General features: G+C 46.6%; 1 protein-coding gene across 2 annotated transcripts in view; it reads right to left on the bottom strand.

Annotated features, from left to right (window-relative positions):
• The window catches only part of SLCO1C1 (solute carrier organic anion transporter family member 1C1), a 58,402-nt gene extending 46,168 nt beyond the window's left edge, over nt 1–12,234 (bottom strand). The window contains exon 1 of one of the 2 annotated variants that reach the window (XM_079775802.1): nt 12,118–12,234. The gene's annotated coding sequence lies outside the window, so the exon portion shown is untranslated. Of the gene's footprint in view, nt 1–11,754; nt 11,945–12,117 lie in introns of those variants that run through there. The other variant, XM_079775803.1, reaches the window with a different exon arrangement.
• Nucleotides 12,235–17,849: the final 5,615 nt, after the last annotated feature.

The following is a 17,849-nucleotide window of genomic DNA, read 5'->3' as shown; positions in this document are numbered from 1 at the left end:
TGAATTTTTGGCATTTAATTGTTTATCCTATCTAAATTCCAAGAAAAGATAACTCCTTGCACTTAGAAATTCTACAATTCTAATAAACTCTTTTCCCAAGAGTACCATTATAGGGGATTTTGAGCAGCATTAGCTTGCACTTGGCTTATTACTAATGAATTTGCTATCAGAATTATCCAAGATGTACCATATTCTTAAATGACTGTGACTGTGGCCTGGTCACTTAACTTTTCTAAGTCTCAACTTCCTCCTTTGTAAAGCAGAAATTTTATTTTTTTTAAAAAAGAGAGAGAGATTCACTGGATTATTTTAAGGATTAAATTATATCATGTATTCAAATATACGGTTGGGGGAAAGCCTAAATCTAGGATTGGTTCCGAAGAACTGACGTGTAGCCTTATTCAAGTTCATAAGAGCTTTAATAGGAGAAACTTACATAGACGGGCAAAGCGGCTGCTTGCTCCCAGGGGGAAGAATCCATTGCCCGCCTCTCAGGACAGGGTCTCTTTTTTATAGGGATTAATAGTAAAAGAATATGGTGGATAGTCACATAGACCACCAGAAAGAACAATGCATTTCTTCTTTGTTTATTTTTACTTTTGTACAACCCAGTGACCAGACATTGCATAACTTAAACAATGCATTTCTAAGTTAACAGATAACATCGCGCAGTTATTCACACTCTACACATTCATTAACCTCCTGGTTGGGGCCTGATGATTATCTTTGGGCAGCATTCTGCTTTCTGGGTAGTCAGCCAAACCTGAGGCCACAGAGAGTTAAACAGTCACAGAAAGTTAAACAGAGAGTCCAACATTTCCTAGACACCTTTGCTTCTGGAGCCATATGACATCTCTAAAGCGAGTACCCCTACACTCCACTCCAGATTAATATGGATCCTTCCGTTCTAAGCATCAACCTTCCACAAATTCCCTCGGAGCCTTTTCACCACAATGGTTTGGAGTCGGAAGGCACAGCAAAAATATAATCCATAGATGCCCAGTATCATTAACAAACAAACAATAATAATGCTGAACAGAGCCCCCTTCCAAGGTAGGGATGAAGACTGAACAGAGGACCAAGTGGACAGAGGATCAATTCCTAATTGCTGAATAGTTGAGATTTGTTTGGTCATTTGGGTCAGAGCAAGGGATATGTCATGATGATTATCAGGAATATATATACAGTAAGCAGTACATATAAGAGTGCATGTTCCTCCCTGGGCAGCAGTAAGTATATCTAAAGCTATGTGGTCATGCAACACTATTTTTCTCATTTGTGCTGTTCTAAAAAAATTATAGCATACTTGGAACTATTTTTTTAATATATTTTATTGATTTTTTACAGAGAGGAAGGGGAGGGATAGAGAGTTAGAAACATCAATCAGCTGCCTCCTCCACACACCCTATTGGGGATGTGCCTGCAACCAAGGTACATGCCCTTGACTGGAATTGAACCTGGGACCCTTCAGGCCGCAGGCCGACACTCTATCCACTGAGCCAAACCAGTTAGGGCCATACTTGGAACTATTAAGGATTTGGGCAGTATGATTAGCTAATGGGTAAGCTGCCATTCTAAACTAACAGCAGCTGAGGTTGGGAAGAAAAATGATAAAAGATCTATGCACCATGCCGCACACTATGGCCAGAAAGACAAAGAAGTTACAGGCACAAGCAAAGATTAATCATAAGCTTCAGGCAAAATACAGGCTTTTTTGTCATTTGCCTGGGAGTGGTTTCTGCCCTGGTTTACAATGCCACCCTGAGTTCCCAGCAGGGGATGGGGCAGTTGGAGGCACTGAGTTAAGGGGGTGGAATGATAATACTCCAAACCCTTAGTGTTTGGTCTGATGGGTTCTGCACCACCAGCTGACAAGGGGTTACTGGAAGCAACCAAGGAGTTATCTGCATGTTAAGATTTTTGCCCTCCCCATGGGCTCCAATGAGCCCTACCCATCTGGAGGGAATCTGCCACACCCAAGGTACTTTTAGGTGACTGGTCCCTGGCCCTAGGTCGTATGGATCCATCAACAATATGGCATAATGTGGCCCCAGTTTTGGAGTCCATTCAGCTGTCAAGCTCTCCAACTGAATCCTCATTGTTGTCAGTGGTCTGCTGGTTAAGAGCTGCTATAGAGTAGGACGTGCTTGTCTGGTGTAGCTATTGAGTTCCATCAGAGCTTCTGACAACCTATGCATCCAACCCTTAAAAGAATGGATTTCTCTTCGCAGAGCCTGTTTCAACAGTCTGTCTATCCCCCCTCCATCAATCCAGCGGCTTTAGGAGGGTAGGGCAGATGGAAGGGCCATATTATATCGATCTCATTGGCCCATTCCTGCACCTGGTGGCCAGTGAAATTAGTGTCCTGGTTGATGTTTGTGGGCCGTCCATAGGTAGCATACAGTTGCCTAAGTCTCTGCATGGTAGCCTGAAGTGTTGCTTTCTTACTAGGATATGCTTGCAACAGGCCAGTGGCAGCACATCAATGGATATCTGCAGTTCTGAGACAGGGGCAAGGGTCTGATGTAGCCCACCTGCCATTGCATGGCTGGTGCTCCTGCCCTTGCTATCTGTCCAAGATGCCATGGCCATTGTCTCTTACATTCGAGAGGACAAGAAGAACTCTCCTGGCATGCCTCCTTACTACGCGCATGGGTGAGTTCACGCCCATTTGTTTGGCAATTTCCCAGAGTATGTACCCCCTTGTGGCTAGTCTTTAGATGTGGCCAGCAGGCCACTTCTTGAGGGTCACTGCTTTCCTCTATGTATCAGACCTGGGTCCACTGATCCACCTCCTGATTTTCTGGAAGGGATGTAACTGTGGGCCAGTACATGGTACTGAGACCTCCAAGCCTTTTGTCCTTTCCCAGATCTCATTCCACATTTCAGCTCCCATAAAGGGCGGTGCAGAACTTCCTAGCTGTCCTCTTTCCATTGTCGTATTCACAAGGTGAGGTCTTTGTAGACCGCCCAGCTATCAGTCACCAGAGTGATAGGGCTTGATTCATGGATTAGTATCATCCAAGTCGCTTGCAGCTCTGCCAATAAATTGCTTTGCTGGCTTCCTCCATCCAGCCATAGCATGTCTGTACTCAGCTGTATGGCCACTGCAGTCCAGTGGGGCAGACTGCCCTTAGTAGACCCATCTGTGTACCAGGCAGTGGCAGGGATTGGAGAAACAACTCTATTAAACTCCCAGTAGTCCACAGTCATCACCAGGACCCGACTGGTGTACAGACTAACCAGACAGGTCTGCTAAAGGGATTCTGGGTGGCACGAATTATGCCCACTCTATATAGTTCTTTTATCATATAGGTGATCTCTGCATGCCCCCCAGGTAAGAAATACTGTCTCACCGATATATCCTGCCTCAGTGCAGGGAGCTTCACAGGTGTCCATTTCACCTTTCCCCTAAGCATGGGCTTCATTGCTCACATCCCCAAACAGAACTCTCTGATTGTTGTGGATATTTTACCTAATTGAGCTAAGATGTTGATGCCCAATATATATTCGGGTAGGGACAAGATAAACATCTGATAGGACCTCAGGGGCAACTGGCAATCTACCTGCAGAGCACGACTTGCTCCAGCTTTATGGAACTACCCCATAACCATCTATAGCAGTAACATAGCCTGTAAACATATGGATATAACCATAGATCAGTGTGCATTCTGCTCCAGTATCTACCAGGGCCAAGACTTCTATTTATTTTGTGGTGTCCAGGGGATTGTTAGCTCTATATGGGGCCTCTGATCCCCATTCACCATCCTTATCCCTAGTCCAGATTCTCAGGCTCCTTCCATCAAGGGGGAGCTGACAGCACCACCTGGTTCCCCTGGTGCATAGTCCCTTCTTAGTTGGCAGTTCCTGAAATTGCTGTTTAGGCTTGAGTTTCTGCCACAATTGTACCAAAACAGCTTTAGGCTGTTTGTCAATTTGTAACTGGACAACCAATGGGTCTGGGCTGCCTGTCACAACTTAAGCCAACTAAGCAGAGACAGGATCGAATCATATGTGAGTGTTTATTCCAATACTGCCAGCAGCATGGGAGAGCAGCAGGTCATCCATAAATATCTGCTCTGCCCCTCTCCACAAGCCAGCTGCTTATATTGGGTAGAGGGACAAGGATTATATGGGAAAGTAGGCAAAGCATAATGGTTACTGGCAATGTGGGCTGGGGTATGGCAGAGGGCAGGTGCCTCCAGGTGTCTCAGGGACCAGATTACAGGCCATAGGGGCTTGTGATTGCAAAGGGCAGATGCCTCTGGGACCAGATTGTTTCATCAACAAGGTTGTTAATCTATGCAGTTCTCAGAAAAGGAGGATGGACTGCATTCCTATAGTAGCTCCCATGTTCCAGGGCATACAACGCTCAGCCAGGTTAGAATGTGCTTTCTCTAGTCAGCACAGAACAATCAGGTTAACAGAGCATGATTAATATGTCTTATAATTATAGTTAGTCCCCAATATTCCGTTTTTGCCCCTAGTGTTCCCCACTGCTATTTCTATCATTTCATATATATGAGATTAGTTTTAGGTGAAAACTCTCATCCTGCTGGACTGCCTTTGCTTCTGTCTTGAAAGTAGTTCATGAAGATGGAATACAGGAAATACAGTATCTAAAAAGAGGAAGACACTGAATGCAGCAGCAAGCAGTTAGACTGTAAAAATAAACAGGAGATAAGTCAGGTCAGATTCTATAGAACTGCCTCTCTGACCTGGCTCAGCTTTTGATTTGTCCCATGTATAGTCTGGAAGTGGCCTTCAGGGCTTTTACCATGCTACAAGTCAGCTGGGTCACTTCTCCATTAAGGGAGCCTACCATCACCAGCACAACAAAAATGGTTGAAGCAATATATTCAGCAGAGCTCCGAGGTAGAGATCGGCAGTCTGGTGCCACAGCTGTGAGAAGGTCTCTTTTGGTCTGGATCCTGTGATATTTCTGGGGCATAAAGACAGTCATCCTAAGGAACAAGGCCTCCCTGTGCTACTGGCAGGGATATATGAATAAACAGTTACCCCACATATCAGAAACTAAACCATCAGCAGCTTAGCATGTCCATTACTGTAAGGGAGGGTGAAATTATCAGAACATTTCATATTGTGATTATTAGATACTGAAAGACAATAACTAGAACAGCCAGTAAAGCTACTGCAGCAACCTTTAGAGATAACATCTCTGCACCCTTTTCCCGGACAGTGGGTCCCAATGCACAAAGGTCCTTGTATGTGACTTTCTTTCCCAGATGAATAGAATGAGTATAATTCTGTATATTAGCAATAGGTGTCCCAACTCTTACTAGGCAGGATATAAAGGTCTGTTCTACATAGGTTCCTCTAAAAAGGCAAAAGTCAGAGATATTAAAAGTATTTCTTTTGTTAAATATACCCAAATATTTTCATCTCTTCTGAATGCAATTGTCAAGAGTGCAATTATAACAAATGTTGCCTTCAAAAGATGCCCTTGAGGTATTCCTTGAGCCTGGTCACCCATTCTTCCCTTTCTGGCACCCTCTTCACACTGGAGTGATGGCCCTTGCTAGGCACCTGGGGCTTTCCACCCTGGTGACCTTCTGTACCTGGCCCATTGTCCTTGCTCTGCTCATGTCTGTCTAACTGCCTATCTCATCCCCCCTCAAGGATCTTGGCTCTGAATCCTTTCAGAGAAAAAGGGTTCAGGTCTCTTCTGTAGTTGCTTCATGCTGAGGAGGAACAAAGTTAACCTCCAGCGCCAAGAGATCCTTGCTCTTTGTCAGAGGAATGATGAAGCCTGGGCGTGGAAAGAGGTAAAAATGGTGTCTAGAGGTGTATTCCCTGAGTATGAGTAGGGCTTATAACCTGGTAGGGCTTATAACTGTGTTATAAATTTTAGTATTATTGGGGCAAGAGCTAGAGATAAATCAGGAAATCCAGTTCAATTCATAGGTGACAAACAAAGCTTAGAGTCTAATATTCACAACTGTGTGTTATAGAGTCTACTGAACTCACTAGTCTACTGAAAAACAATCTTCCCCTCCCCCGCAAAAAAAAAATCACCCTCATTTTTATTAAGGAACCAAATTAAGACCAATTTATTTACTGTAGTAAGTCTAGTTTCAATTTGGCCTGATTGTTTTGCACGAACATAATAAGAATAGCAATTGATCATAGGCTTTTTTAAACATCTGCTTTGCTGGAATTTCATGATTGAATTTTAATTAGCCCCTCAGGGCTAAGAAGCTGAGCCATCTAGTTGCCATCAGGTTTTCCTTCAATACCTATAGACTTGGGTAAATTCCTCACATTCTTGAGGTTTTTACCTTGCCATCTCCCAGGAAAGCAACCTTTGTTCTTTACCTGGAAGGACTGGCATGAACCACATGACCAAGCAAGATACCAGCTATTTCTCCAAGGTGCTTTTATTGGCTTCAAAGTCAGTTTTCTGGTGACATCCAGAGTCTGGGTATGTCTCTCTAAGACATGATATTCCAGTCAAAGTCTTAGTTAATAAAACTACAGTTGGAAACTGATCTTGTTGAATTTATGGAAAGAAACATATTGCCATGACTCACTCATCAAGAACTGCCAAATTCTGGAGAGATAAGGTAGGGAGAAAAATATATAATTTACCAAATTGATTTAAGAAAAGAAACAAGTTTCCTTATGTTTGGAGAAAAAAAGATGAAAAATCAGCAATACTTTCAACAAAAATTACAAAGACCATATAATTATTTTCAGTTCATGCAGTCCCATAATCCATTTTTTAAAAATTTCTTTATTGATTAAAGTATCACATATTTGTCCTCATCCCCCCATTCCCATCCCACACCCCTCCCCACACATGCCCCCACCCCCCTGTTGTCCTTAACCGCTGGTTAGGCTCATATGCTTGCACACAAGTCCTTTGGTTGATCTCTCCCCTTTACTCCCACCCTCCCCTACCCTCCCTCTGAGGCCTGACAGTCTGATCCATGCCTCCTTGTTTCTGGGTCTGTTCTTGTTCATCAGTCTATGTTGTTCATTATTTCCCCTAGATGAGTGAGATCATGTGCTATTAGAAATACACTTATAAGAACCGAAAATGAGACAAGCAATAATGGTTATGGTGACAGGCAAATGAATCACTCTGTAGTGAGTTTCTTTCTGGGCCAACAGTTCTTTTGAGACTCAATTTCAATGTCCAACAGTTCCTTATGTGTACATGTCAGCACTGACATTACAGTTCTGGATGGTGGACAAATGGTGGTAATGCAGGTCCGACTCTCTCTGGTTTGGTCCTGGGCAACCTGCAGTGATGCACAGCTGCTAACTGCTAGTATCCCATAATCCATTTTTGGTTTTCCTGATTTTTCCTGCCAGTACTTCTATAAATCCAGATACTCTATAAGTGCTAATAATTTTTATCCAGTTCGAAGGGGATGATCTGATTTTTTTATTATCAGATATGTAATTTAAAATAAGTTGGAATTATTTCCATGGATCCCTCAGAAGATGTAACACTTTTGCAAATGCTTTATACTTTAGATCCATTTATCTAATTAAATTTGTTATTCAGATAATCTATAATTTCCTTTTAAGATTTTCTTCACAATCTTGCTATAACTTCCACAAACTTTTCTTCAACTTTCACAAACCTTCTTATCCATCCAGGAAAAAACACACACAGCTTTATAACTCTTTTTCCTTCAAAATACATCTCTATGCCTTCTATTATCAAAACTACACAATTTCTTTCCAATTAGTTAGTATTCTTAACTTGCAGAAACCTTAATTTTTAGGTGAGAAGGAAATAATTAACATTCCTCATATTAGCAATACATTCAGATTTTTAAGAGATATATTTCAAATAAAGTATGATACACATTAATTAGCAGATTCAAATCCATCCTCTAGATTCTCTGTAATAAGAAGTCAAGACAAAGGAAGACCAAGATGGAGGCATAGGGCAGACACCTGATTGTTGCCTACCACAACAATTTTGAAACTACAACGGGAAAACAGAGCAGACACCATCCAGAACCACCGGAGGGCTGGCTGAGCAGATGCTCTACAACTAGAATAAAAGAGAGGGGTACACGGGATGATGCTGATGCCGGTGAGCCAAAGATCACACTTTAAGAACTACGGCTCTGGCGACACAATGGTGGCCTGGAACGTGCTCGGCGCAGTTCCCCTGGCGGTCTCCGGCTGAGGGGACGGCTCCACTCGCTGCCGAGCATGAACAGATGAGCCCTTGGGAGACATGGGGTGGGAGACCCCGCGCTTGCTGACCCCCGAGTCCTTCGAGAATCTCAGCGCCCTGGAAGCGGCCAGGTGCGCACGCCCGGCGACCAGCCGCCGCTGCAGACCCGAGAGCCGACGCAGCGATCCCGGACCAGTCCGCCACCGCGCACCGGGCGCACCGGAGCTTCGCCGAGCCTGCTGCCCGGTGAGTTCCGCGGCAGCCACCGCGGAGCTTTGAGAAAATGGCCGGAGGAATTGCTAAGAAGGAATTGACAGATGAGAGTTGGAATCGGGAAGACGAGGCCCCGCTGGGTCCTGGATCCAGGAGCGCTCGCCCGGCAACTAGTCACCGCTGCAGACCCGAGTGCCGCCGCAACAACCTCGGACCAGCCCGTCGCCGCGCACCGGGCACACCGGAGCTTCGCCGAGCCCGCTGCCCAACGAATTCCGCGGCAGCCGCCCCGGAGCTTTGAGAAAATGGCCTAAGGAATTGCTGAGAGGGAATTGACCGACAGGAATTGGAATCAAGAAGATGAAGCCCCGCTGGGTCCTGGGTCCGGGTGAGGCCGCGCGCCCCTGGGTCCGGGCGAGGCTGGGACCCGGGTCAGGGTGAGGCTGAGTCCCAGGTCCGGGTGAAGCTGCGTGCCCCTGGGTCCGGGCGAGGCCACGCGCCCCTGGATCCGGGTGAGGCCGCACGCCCCTGGGTCCGGGTGAGGCTGGGTCCTGGGTCCGGGTGAGGCTGCGCGCCCCTGGGCCCGGGTGAGGCCACACGCACCTGGGTCTGGGGGAGGCCTCACGCCCATGGGTCTGGGTAAGGCTGGGTCCCGGGTCCGGGTGAGGCCACGCCCCTGGGTCCGGGAGAGGCCACGCGCCCCTGGGTCCGGATGAGGCTGGGTCCCGGGCCCGGGTGAGGCCGTGCACCCCTGGGTCCAGGAGAGGCCACGCGCCCCTGGGTCTGGGTAAGGCCACGCGCCCCTGGGTCCGGGTAAGGCCACGCGCCCCTGGGTCCGGGTGAGGCTGGGTCCCGGGTCCGGGTGAGGCCGCGCCCCTGGGTCCGGGAGAGGCCGCGTGCCCCTGGGTCCTGGTGAGGCCACGCGTCCCTGGGTCCGGGTGTAGCTGGATCCCGGGTCCGGGTGAGGCCGTGTGCCCCTGGATCCGGGTGAGGCTGGGTCCCGGGTCCGGGCAAGGCCGCGCCCCTGGGCCCGGGTGAAGCTGGATCCCGGGTCCGGGTGAGGCCGTGCGCCCCTGGATCCGGGTGAGGCCACATGCCCCTGGGTCTGGGTGAGGCCACGCGCCCCTGGGTCCGGGTGTAGCTGGATCCCGGGTTCGGGTGAGGCCGTGTGCCCCTGGATCCGGGTGAAGCCACATGCCCCTGGGTCTGGGTGAGGCCACGCGCCCCTGCGTCCGGGTGTAGCTGGATCCCGGGTCCGGGTGAGGCCGCGCCCCTGGGTCCGGGAGAGGCCACGCGCCCCTGGGTCCAGGTGAGGCCACGCACCCCTGGGTCTGGGTGAAACTGGATCCCGGGTCCGGGTGAGGCCGTGCGGCCCTGGGCCCGGGTGAGGCTGGATCCTGGGTCCGGGTGAGGCCACGTGCCCCTGGGTCCGGGTGAAACTGGACCCCGGGTCCGGGTGAGGCCGTGCGCCCCTGGGCCCAGGTGAGGCTGGGTCCTGGGTCCGGGTGAGGCCACGTGCCCCTGGGTCTGGGTGATGCTGGATCCCGGGTCCAGGTGAGGCCGTGCGCCCCTGGATCTGGGTGAGGGCTGGGTCCTGGGTCCGGGTGAGGCCGCCCCCCTGGGTCCGGGAGAGGCCACACGCCCCTGGGTCCGGGTGAGGCCACGCGCCCCTGGGTCTGGGTGAAGCTGGATCTTGGTTCCGGGTGAGGCCGTGCGCCCCTGGATCCGGGCGAGGCTGGGTCCTGGGTCCAGGTGAGACCACGCCCCTGGGTCCGGGAGAGGCCACGCGCCCCTGGGTCTGGGTGAAGCTGGATCTCGGGCCCGGGTGAGGCCACGCGCCCCTGTGTCCAGATGAGGCCGTGTGCCCCTGGATCCGGGTGAGGCTGGGTCCCGGGTCCGGGTGAGGCCACGCGCCCCTGGGTTCAGGTGAGGCCACGCGCCTGTGGGTCCGGGTGAGGCCACGCACCCCTGAGTCCGGGTGAAGCCGTGCCCTTGGGTCCGGGCAAGACCAAACCAGAGGGAGTCGGACCTGCATTACCACCATTTGTCCACCATCCAGAGCTGAAAAGTCAGTGCCGACATGTACACATAAGGAATGTTGGACATTGAAATTGGGTCTCAAAAGAACTGTTGGTCCAGAAAGAAACTCACTACAGACTGATTCATTTGCCTGTCAGCATAACTATTATTGCTCGTCTCACATTCGGTTCTTATAAGTATATTTATAGTAACACATGATCTCACTCATCTAGGGGAAATGATGAACAACATAGACTGATGAACAAGAACAGACCCAGAAACAAGGAGGCATCGATCGGACTGTCGGGCCTCAGAGGGAGGGTAGGGGAAGGTGGGGGTAGAGGGGAGAGATCAACCAAAGGACTTGTGTGCATGCATACGAGCCTAACCAATGGTTAAGGACAATAGGGGGGTGGGGGCATCCGTGGGGAGGGGTGTGGGATGGGAATGGGGGGATGAGGACAAATATGTGACACCTTAATCAATAAAGAAATTAAAAAAAAAAGAAGTCAAAAGTAGGCAAACTCAGATTGATACTTCAGCATCCTGTTATTTTAAAATACCTAGATATTTAATAATTTTTATTATTTAACCCAGCAGAACTCCAGAGGTTTAAGTTACCAAAGACTTAACTATTTTTTTTTTTCCTTTACAAAGTGGGAGTGGCCCCCTGCCCTTAGGGCATTTCTGCAGCTCCAGTCCTTCCAGGAGAAAAACTTGGGTGGGGAGGGGGGGGGGGGGATTAGAAGGTTTATTTCCCACATTTTTCTTTCTGAATAGACTGTAACAACATGAAATCTTGCTTGTAAGAAGAGATCTTATCCTATTGCAAAACAGGAACAAACCTTAAAGTAAATAGATGAATACTCTTCAAAAGGAAGGACTGGTACATTAGCTTTAGACTCTTATCACACAGTAAGCCAGCACAACAAAGGACCTTTGGTCTGAGTAGCGCAAAGACTAACAGCAGAGACAGAGGATTCCCTATGTGCATAAAACAGTTGTGAGAAGCAAATTAAGTCCCCAAAAGATTAAAAAAAAAAAAGCAAGCGAAGAACATCTGTAACCAAAGTTACATTATAGACAGATAAGAACTCTCACTAGCTAAGCATATGGGTGGCTGATGCCTTGAGAGGGAGAGCAGGGAGGGTCCCCAAGATTAAGAATTCTGGGAAGTTCCTGCAATCCCTGCCACAAGTTCAGCCTGCCACAAGCAGCTGGGGCCCCCAGCAAAGTGGGATATGCCCGCATTTTTAAACAAATTAAACCAAACAACAGACACAAAATTACCATCAACAGAGACACTCTCATATACAATATTTATAAGTGTGCACAACAGACAGATAACCACTGTGGCTTACCTGCACAGCCAGACAGAATACCAGACAGACGTCCTGCACCACGCAGGGCCGTGCCTCGACCCTAAGTTGATCAGGCTTGGGTGTGGAGACCAGGCAAGAACGGTGAGAGGCTGCTTGCAACCAAGAGCTGATCAGGCTCACACCAGATTGGGGTGCAGCAGACAACAGACAACAGATGCTCCTCGTTACAGAGTTATAGAACATTCAATTCAACTTAGGTCTTAGGTGAGATGACAGGGATTGCTGAGGCTGCAGCTGGGACTCAAAACAGGAAAATTCCTGGCAGCATTACAAATAAAAGATTCCAGGCCTCAGCCCCGGGAACCCCTGGTCCAGGCAGCAAGTGGGATCCCTGGTACTCACCCCAGAGGACTCTCTGCTTGTGGTCCCACCGGAGTAGCTAGAATATGTAACCAGACAACCAATGGGTCTGGGCTGCCTGTCACAACTTGAGCCAATTGAGCAGAGTCAGGGTTGAATCATATGTGAGTGTTTATTCCAATACTGCCAGCAGCATGGGAGAGCAGCAGGTCATCCACGAAAATCTTCTCTGCTCATCCCCACAAGCCAACTCCTTATATTGGGTAAAGGGACCATGATTACACAGGAAAGTAGGAATTACAGGCATGAGAAAGTAGGCAAGGCATAATGGTTACAGGCAATGTGGGCTGGTGGTTGCAGAGGGCAGGTGCCCCCAGGTACCTCCGTGACCAGATTACAGGCCATAGGGGCTTGTGATTGCAAAGGGCAGATGCCTCTGGGACCAGATTGGTTCATCAACAAGGTTGGTAATCTATGCAGTTCTCAGAAAAGGAGGATGGACTGCATTCCTATGTTAGCTCTCATGTCCCAGGGCATACAACACTCAGCCAGGTTAGAATGTGCTTTCTCTAGTCAGAACAGGACAATCAGGTTAACAGAGCATGATTAATATGACTTACAATTATAGCTAGTCCCCAATATTCTATTTATGCCTCTACCAAATTCTCTCTACTGGCGTGCCACTTTCATTGACTCCAACTATAGTTGTTGGTGGGAGACCCTGACCAGGCCTTTCCGCACCTGCCACCCTTCTTGGCTATTGCCCAAATATTAGCTGATCTTCTGGCTCTCTTAGTTTCTCCTGAATCTGCAATAGCCTGGGCCACTTGGTTTACCAGCAGTCTAACCCTGGGGTTCAGAATCAACAGCAGAGGTCCATACCACTGATTGGGGGAAGACTGTAGTATAGTATCTTTCATGCCAAGGTAAATAGCTCGTTATCAGACCCCCAGACATGCTGCACATAAATAGCATTCCTTATTTCTAGCTCTCTAATCAATTCCTGAAGTTCTTCTATGATCTACCATCAGGGTGGGGAGGAGGGCAGGTCGCCCACAGTCGGCCAGGCTCCCCGGCATGCACCCAGAGATTTCTGCCCTTGTCAGGAGGACGCCTTTGGCACACAAGTACCATAAACACAGCATCCAGACTCCTTTCTGCCTATACCTGTTTCCTAACCCTCCTAACTCAGCTGAGGTGTGTTCCCTCACAGAAGTTAACTGGCGCCTCTCGCAGGGAGATCCCCCAAGTTCACTCCCTGTGGCCACGGCTGCTCTGTCTTAAACTTGGTTATCAGTACTGGTCGTGTTTGTAAGTCTGGTATCTCTGTCATGTCCCCCTCTTCCTTCTCCTCTGAGAGAAAGAAAGGGTTGAATCCTCCATGGGGTCCCATGTCTTAGGGGTCCCAATTTGCCCTGACCAGGACCACCCGGACCTGGCTGCACAGCACCCAGTTTCCTTTCGCACCCCTACAGGCTAAGGTTTCTACCTTCTTGTCACCATCACGAAGGCGTAGTGAGAGCCCTTCAGCTGTAGCCAGGCGGGCTTCCCTTTCTAACTACAAGTCCCCTTCTAAATGGCGATTCCTAGCGGCCAGTGCTCATGCCTCTTCCCAAGAGAACCCCCAGGCACAAAGAAGGGGCCCGGCTACCAAGGCCACTGTGGCCTTAACATCTTTCTTTTCCTTCTCTATCTTCAGCCTCCCCCATCACTCTGCCACTCAGGCAGGTGTCTTCAGCCCGTTCCTATACCCACGCAGTGGCCCCCAATGCTTGTGCCAACTGGCCCAAAGCATGAGTACTTGGCCATCCTGGGACTTCCCCCAGCAGAGCCTGTTCTCCCCTCATTTCCCCCTGGCTTTCGTGGGTTCCTTGGAATCCTGCTCACAGCAGCAATTGTTGGGGGGAAAGGCCCAAAAGTCTAAATTCTGGATTAATTCCAAGGAACTGACATGCAGCCTTATTCAAAGTCACAAGAGCTTTAATTGGAGAAACTTATATACACAGGCAAAGCAGCTGCTTGCTGCCAGTGCTGGCCAGTGGGAAGAATCTACCCCATCCCAGGACAGGGTCTCTTTTTTACAGGGGATAACAGTAAAAACATATGGTGGGTAGTCACATAGATCACTACAAAGAACAATGCACTTCTAAGTTAACAGATAACATCAGGCAGCTTTCCACACTCTATACATTCATTAACCTCCTTCCTAGGGCCTGACATTTACCTTTGGGCCGCATTCTGGCTTTCTGGGTAGTCAGTCAGACCTGAGGCTGCAGAGAGTTAAACAGGGAGTCCAACATTTTCCAGCCTTTACTGCTGGAGCCATATTACATCTCTAAAGTGAGTTCCCCTACAAGTACATTGGAAATAACAAAGCATTAATGACTAGACAGTATCATCATTACATATATAATTTCAGTTCACATAATGGTCTAGATCATGAATCAATATTCAGATATTATTATAAGCATATTTACTATGAAAGAAAAAAAAGGGTGCAAGGAAAATAAAGAAAATAATAGGCATTACAATAAAGCAATGGTGTGTATCCAGACTCTGAAAGACCAAATAATTTAGTTTAGCAATCAAACCAGCCTTTGCCATCAGGAATAGTGAGTAAACACTGAATAGATCTTATACTTTCAATGTGTACAACAGGCGGCCACTGGTGCATTAAAGGAGAGACAGTATTTATTAGCACAAAGTGCAAAGGGCCTATTTACCTCACAAAAAAACAAAACAAAAACAAAAACAAAATAGTGATTTTCCCCTGAGAGTGTAATTTGGTCTATTCCCAACTTGTTCAAATTCACTCTCTAAAAAGATGCCTTTTGGACCTCTACTGTCTACAGTTAATGTTACTATTTTGACTAACATGATACTTATTTTGCCACAATATTGAGAGCTTCTCATACATAGTCTTGCATTGGCTGTATCCCACTTTCATACTCTAGAATAGATCAAGGGTCAGCAAAGTTTTTCTGTAAAGGGTCAAACAGTAAATTTTTCGGGTTTTGCAGGCCATACAATCTCTGTCACAACCACACAACTGCCACTGAAGTGTGAAATTAACCATAAATTAGTTAACAGTAAATGACTGAGCTTCCTAAGTGTGCTATACCAAAGTACCATAAACTGTGAGACTTAAAACAACAGAACTTGATTATCTCACAGTTCTGAAAACTAGAAGTCCAAAATCAAGGTGTTGGCAGAGCTATGCTCCCTTTGAAATTTGTAGGGGAGAATTTGTCCTTGCCTTTTCTACCTTCTGGTGCTTGCTGACCATGGATGGCATTCCTTGGCTTGTAGATCCATCACTTCAATTTCTGCCTCTGTGGTCAAATGGCAATCTTCTCTCTGTGTATCTTTCCTATTCTTTTTAAAATATATTTTATTGACTTTTTACAGAGAGGAAAGGAGAGAGACAGAAAGCTAGAAACATCGATGAGAGAGAAACATCGACCAGCTGCCTCTTGCACACCCCCTACCGGGGAGTGCCCGCAACCAATGTACATGCCCTTGACCGGAATCGAACCTGGGACCTTTCAGTCCGCAGACCGATGCTCTATCCACTGAGCCAAACGGGTTTCGGCTCTTTCCTAATCTTAAAAAGATACTAGTCATATGAATTAGGGCCCACTCTAATGACTTCATAGTAACTTGATTACATCTGCAAAAACCCTATTTCCAAATATGGCTACATTCACTGATACAGCGGATTAGGATTTTAACATATCTCTTTGGGGGGACACAATTCAACTCACAGCATTATATACTCATTTTGCTCCTTACCTGAGTTGAGTTTCTTATACTCATTTTATTTTATTATTTTTATTTTTTTTCTTTATTGATTAAGGTATTACATATGTGTCCTTATCCTCCCCTTGCCCTCCCACCCCTCCCATGCCTTCCCTCATCCCCCTGGTGTCTGTGTCCATTGGTTATGCTCATATGCATGCATACAAGTCCTTTGGTTTTACTCATTTTAATCACTCACTTCCATACTGCCTCAATTATCTTGCTTATCTAGCAATTTGTTGTTTTACTTTGGCAAACCACACCTGGGTTAAATCCAACTTTCTGTCAACTCCAGGTTTACATCTATGCTGTTTTAAATAGTTGAAGAACAACTCACTAGCATGCCCTCAGGGATTCTTTGGAACTTCTGACCACCAGCCGCACTGGCCCCTTACAGGCATTGTTACACCTAATACCTTTCAACAACCCAATCGTTTCCCTCTCTCCTGAATGACTCCTCAAACTTTCAACATTTCTTCCCCAACTCTCATTACCAGCTGATGACTTCGCTAGGGAATTCAGTGATGAAATAGGAAAAAAATCAGGAGAGAAATATCACAATTTGCCATCACCACATTTACTGTCCACCTATATGGATATTCGTATTGTCTGTTTTCAAATATAGACGGGAAAACAGTAGTTTTTTGCCTCCCCATTCCACCACAACTGTTTTTATCGAAGACTTTCACATGATTAAATCTAACAATTAATTTCCAGACCTTAGTTTAATTGCTCTATTAGCAGAAATAAAGGGTATTGATTGTATCCTTCTCTCTGACCTACTTTCTTCATTCATTTTCAGAACTCCACATTCCCTTAGTTTTCCTCCTGCCTCAGTGGTCATTTGCTCTGAGTCTTCATTGCTGGAGTCCCCCACACTTCAGTCCTTGGAATCTCTTCTTTGCTCTATTTATACTTACTCCTTCAGTGACCTCAGCCAGTCTTAAAATATCATCTACAAGATGAATGAGGTTAAGAAAAACTTCGTAGTCTGAAATTTGAATTAGGCATTTTCCATCTGAATTATACATGTCATACTTCTCCGCACTGAAAATATCTAGAAACAATGCCCAACCAAGTGCTGTACCAATAAGCACAACTAGCACTGAAATAGCATATGGCTTCTTCATATGTGACTGTTACCAGGTGTAGGGATATAAGATGAGCCTGGAATATTTTGTCATGTCAAGAAGCAATGAGACTGTGAAGTCCAGATTGTGCCCAAAAGACTTAGGAGACAACTTGAATAAGATCCTAAGAGCCAATTATAAGAAAGTTTGACTATCAATAAGAATAACTATAATGGTTGAAATATATAGAATAAGTTCATGAATTCATATAATAACAGTACAAAAAATCATATGGTCAACTTTGGATGTTTCTAAGGTGCCACTTCAATACATTTAAAAGTGGTATTTACAGGAAAAAATTATGCATTTATCCTGCCTTTCCTATTCATTATGTTCATTAGAATTATTAAAGCATGAAGACAAATTTCTCTCTAAAGTTGTTCAAACACTCAGAAGAAAAATAATTCTGAGTCTGTCCAACCAAATATCTCATGTATTGGATACCCATACACTAACTTTGAAGAATAAACTGTAGCATAGTCCTAAGAAACAAACAAAAGTAAAATGTGATTTCTACCCCAAGTTCCCAAGGAGTTAATTTTTCAAATATATTTATTTCCCCATTGTCTATGAGGCAAAATCCCAACTCCTAAGCCTGGGATATTCAAAGCTCCCATCACTCTAGCCCCAAACTATCCCTCCACATATGACCATGGGAATAGAAGCTCTCAGGAGTCATTGGAAATTGTAGGAAGGCCAATGATTGTCACACCATCGTAGGCTGGGTACAACCACTATATTTGGATATGAGAGGAAAGCATGCCTTCAAAAGGCTGAATGGAGGACTTGGGTTGTACAAAGGCTACATCAAACATGATACCACAGAATTATATTTAAATTATACAT

The sequence above is a fragment of the Cnephaeus nilssonii genome (genome assembly GCF_951640355.1).
Source record: "Cnephaeus nilssonii genome assembly, chromosome: 6".
NCBI classification, from domain to species: Eukaryota; Metazoa; Chordata; class Mammalia; order Chiroptera; family Vespertilionidae; genus Cnephaeus; species Cnephaeus nilssonii.
Note: the sequence above shows the minus strand (reverse complement) of the source record. Positions and strands in the feature narration are given on the sequence as shown.